Source organism: Xyrauchen texanus, chromosome 6 (genome assembly GCF_025860055.1).
Source record: "Xyrauchen texanus isolate HMW12.3.18 chromosome 6, RBS_HiC_50CHRs, whole genome shotgun sequence".
Lineage (NCBI taxonomy): Eukaryota > Metazoa > Chordata > Actinopteri > Cypriniformes > Catostomidae > Xyrauchen > Xyrauchen texanus.
This window is the reverse complement of record NC_068281.1, coordinates 44,855,255-44,860,162: the sequence shown is the minus strand read 5'-3', so window position 1 is coordinate 44,860,162 and position 4,908 is coordinate 44,855,255. Positions and strand designations below refer to the sequence as shown.

Below are 4,908 nucleotides of genomic sequence, written 5' to 3'. Positions count from 1 at the left end.
AAAGTTTGAAGGAAGCTCTTAGTAATGCTTTGTGGAAAAAAATCAGTTTAGAAATATAACAAATTATTATAATTAATCTCTATTCTCACTGTTGAAGAATAACTGAGATTATAAAATAAAAAGGAGGAACAACTGGTATTTAGGTTTTAAAAATTCAGTGTTCTATAGATTAGGAATAAAGTGACAGAGTGGAGAGAATAACAATATTCTCCCGCCTCCTCTCGCTCTCTCAGTTTGATTGGTGTCTGCTTGAAACACAAAAAACAGTCACGGTTAAGCGAGCTAAATGCACCTCTCTAAATGTTGTTTTTTGTTGTTTTGTTTCTTATTGATCCTTATATTTATATAATACAGAATTAACAAAATATATATCTACAGAATCAACTTTTATCCCCCATAATTTCAATTTTCCTCTCTTAAATCCCAACCCCACCCTGTCCCTCAACAAATATAAACAAGAAAACAAACAAAAAATTAAATATTTCAGAAAATAAAACTATAAAAATAAAGAGGACAAAAGAAAATTCCACAAAGAAATACAATTCACAATTTCAAACACAATCATGTTTCTCTCCACATGATCCTCACTGAGAGCCCTCCAGAAAGGCCAAGTAGTTGTCCCATTTCTTACTATACATGACCAGTCTGCCAAGCTGTTTATATGACATCTTTTCAAATGCCACCAACCTGCCCAATTCAGTGAACCATTCTTGAAATGAGGGAGCGCCTTTTGACTTCCATTCTCTAATAATTATTTGTCTGCCAATCATTAAACTAGTTTGGACCCAGCTTTTTGTATGTTTGTCACCTACTTTAACCCATATGCACTGAAGTTGTGCCGTTTGAGTGATTTTTTAAAATGCCTTTTAACCGAGTATTCTAATAAATATTCGAATAAATTACTCGGATGAATGAAAATCTTTGGCTTTCACGCTGGTCGGAACCTTGATGTAGAGTAGCGAGTTCTCTCCGGACCCTTTTTACTGGTGCACCGATGCGCAGAAAACAAATTTAAAAAATAAAATTATTCTCATATACAAATAATGTATGCCGTTAGATGGTTAAAATCGGAATATTTCTGATTTAAATTCAGAAGTCTACATTTGTTTTATCCAATAGTGTTTTCTTCTTTTGTGGAGCTTGTAAGCTATCTCTTTGATGATTGGTTGCTTGTTCACCAAACTGATCATGGATTTGGAATTAGCGTTGTGGATAACTGTAAATGCTTAAAATAATATGAATTAATTGTGCTTTTACGGTATAAGTAATATATGTAACCCGACTAATAAGCACAAGGTTTAAACGTTTACTGTTGGGTTATTGTGATGTGTTGTTTTTCTCATCGGTGAATAAGGGCACGCACATTTTCGGGACTTTTAATCTTTTATTTCAAATTGAAAATTGTGTTTCGCAATTAACATATATATATATATATTTGTCATAGGTCTTTAGAGTTTAATAAATTATGTAAATACCGTTTTCTGTTTGTTTTCCTCATCGCTGCTTAGTGTGTATCAAGAGAAAGCAACAACCGATCACCGTCTGTGAGACTGAGAGTGTCAGAATAGAGTCGCACTGGATTTGTGTTCAGAAGTTAAGACTATACTTTCAGGGATCATTTCTATAGTATTTAACTTGGTAATGTGTTTCGAAAGTGTTTTGTCTTCCAAACCACGATGAAGACTTGTGATACTTCTTTCTGAGCGTGAATCAGATGTAGAGTAATGATTTAATCATATACTCTGCGTCATTGATGAACGTTTAACATCGCTTTTAATGATGTTAATGGAAGAAGTATGAACAGAGTGGTTATGATAATACGGTGAAAAAATTATTTTAAAGGAAGTAACTTATTAGATTAAATAAAGATGAATTTAACCAACGCTTTAAAACCAAACTGAAGTGAAACGAAAGAAAAAAAATGAGTCTGATTAACAGTTTAATAACAGTATTTCAGTATGTATCTGATGATTATTAAAGATAATTAACGACATTTCTATTTTAATCATATATTAGTGGATGCTTGTTATAAAGTTGTACATAAAAAATTAATGATTGATTAATTGTTTATATATTATTATGTATAAATGTTATTAATGTGTGCTTGATAGAGCTGGAGTGCTTATTTAATTCTAGATGTCACGTGATTATTGAAGAATGATCATCTGAATCTGTTATAAAATTTATGAAGTTATGTCTCTTGTGTGAATTGTATATGTAATAATACTGTTTAAATGAAGTGTTGTGTTTATTTACTGTATATTATTAGTCTTGTTTTCATTAAGCGCACTGTTCAGTGTTTTTATAATGTCTCCTGATTTCCCTCATCAATAATGTTCAAATCTATCTTTACTATTTTGATGAATCTATTATAGTATCATGTTCTTAACCCTTCTGCATCAATTTAATAAAGTTACTCAGAAATCATTAGAGGACAAAAATGTCCTTGTCAAAATACTTCCATAATAATATTATTTATAAATATTATTTTCCACTTTCAATTAGTTTGTTTTTTAACCAACATCAGTACTGATCATATTTACCAAATATTCGTTCATTTTCAGGATTTTAACCAGTTGGTTTATATAATGCCACTGTTGTGTTTTATGAAAAACAAAAAATTAATTATCTTTCATATACTAATTGCTAAGGGGTTTATATATATATATATATATATATATATATATATATATATATATATATATATATATATATATGATTATTTGACAATCTGGGATATGTCAATGATTAGCAACAACATTGATTTTGATGCATGATTATTTTTTGTGCAGTGTCAGATTTATAAAAATAACCTCACAATAAGAGGACAAAAATATCAGTCAAAAAACTGCCATAAAAATATTATATATTCATATTATTTTCCACTTTCACTGACTTAACCCAATATCAGTCCTGATCATATCTACCAAATATTAATTAATTTTCAGGATTTAAACACTTTAAATGCCAGTTTGTTTACATAATGCCATTGGGTTTTTTTTACACACGCACACACACACACATACAAAACACACTCTGACATCCATACTAACACACCCACACAATTTTAGTTGGCTTGCAGTGCTCTATAATACAACAAACAGAAAATAGGAAAAAAAGCATGCATTTGCTCCATAGGCTAAACATGAGAAAAATGCCACCATCTGGTGGAAAATATAAAAATTTAAGATTTTGAAGCCAAGGCTCTAGAATGAAAGCATAATATCATAGAAGTCTTGATTTTATGCTTTAATGGCACTGGGATGAAATATTGCAGTTTCAATGGGGATATTTTTGTCCTGAATATCCTGATTGTAACTATTTTGTTTGCACAGTGTATTGTTAGATTATATGGATTATAGGAGTTTGAAATACACACCTTTGCCAAGATGTGTGACGTTGGCATTAACACAAAATGATCAAGAAAAAAAAAGGTAAAAATTTCCCAAAGGATGTAAAAGGTTTAATCGATTTTAGACAATATTTTTTTGGTTCTAAATGGATCAGGGAAATTGGACAATAACTCTTCATTATAATATTCATTTGGGTCTTTATCTTTTTAGAATGAGACTGATCAGAGTTTGTGTCATGGTTGGCGGTAGTTCACCTTTCTTTAATATCTCTGTGTAAACTTCTAACATAAGTGGAGCCAGTTCTGTGACATAAGATCTAAAAAATTCTGTGGCAAACCCATCCGGCCCTGGTGCCTTACCTGTTGGCAAAACTTTAATTACCTCAACAAGCTCCTCCAAAATAATATCTCAAAAGTAAAGAAAGTATTTTTGATCAATCATCATTTTGGGAAGTTCTAATGGCTCTACAAAGTTGCTAATATTCTTACCGGTAGACATAAACATTGAGCTATAAAGATCGAAATGTAATTCTTTAAAGGCTTTATTAATATCTGTGGCAGAAGTAAATATATGGCCTCCAGAAGACTTCACTGAAGGAATGGTGGAAAAAACTCTCTGTTTTATGTATCTGGCAAGAGTTTCCCTGCTTTGTTCCCCGACTCAAAGTATGTCTGTCTTTTTTTTATTTTATTTCTTATCAATATATTTATTATTTTCATATAAATAATTTACAGAATCAGCTCAGAATACAAGTAAACAATCTTAGCTCTTGTCTTTACAGTGGATAAAATTGTTTAATGGCTCTTGAGCACAACCACAAGACTAGAGCTAAGAACATAGACCATAGCTATGCTCTAAAGTTTGAGCGCTCGAGATTTCGTGATAGAAAAGTAGTCATCAGACTAATTTAACATGTTCTTTGTTGCATCGCTGTTAATAGGCGTCTATTTGGCATCTAAGTGCTAGAAACAAAACTTATCTTACATTTCCAAATGGGTATTTATGTTTTAGACAGCCCTGAGTTGGAGCCCCCCGAAGTCTCTGGGAACTCTGCCAATTGCCCATATGGTTAATCCACCCATGATCATTCCTATCAGTTTCAAATTCAGTGCGGACTGAGAGCAGGAATGAATCAGGAATTTCTATGATTTACAGGACAATCCATTAATTGAAGCATATCCTTTGATATATCCACACAGCTAAATCTGAGCTTGTATACCAACATCTGGTGTCATTATTATCTGCTCAAGACAGTGCTGGTTACAGCTACATATCCACAAATGTAACATGCTCCATCATTTAAGTCAGATGTTGTTTTTGGAGAGACACTATTTTAAACTCAGCTCCCAAATTGTCATTTTTATAACATAGGTCGGCCACTAATCGCAGGGTTGGTGGTTCGAATCCTGGCCCATACGACTCCACATGTTGAAGTGTCCATGGGCAAGACACTGAACCCCAAGCTAGCACCTTACATAGCAGCTCTGCTGTCATTGGTGTGTGAATGGGTGAATACCGTTAAGGCTTAAAAAGGCACTATATAAGTGCAGACCAT

General features: G+C 32.4%; 1 non-coding gene across 1 annotated transcript; it reads left to right on the top strand.

Moving 5' to 3' along the window:
- Positions 1 to 1,596: 1,596 nt before the first annotated feature.
- LOC127645897 (small nucleolar RNA U3) lies at positions 1,597 to 1,810 on the top strand. The gene has a single exon (XR_007970864.1). It is a non-coding gene; the product is annotated as a small nucleolar RNA U3 (small nucleolar RNA).
- The last annotated feature ends 3,098 nt before the right edge of the window (positions 1,811 to 4,908 follow it).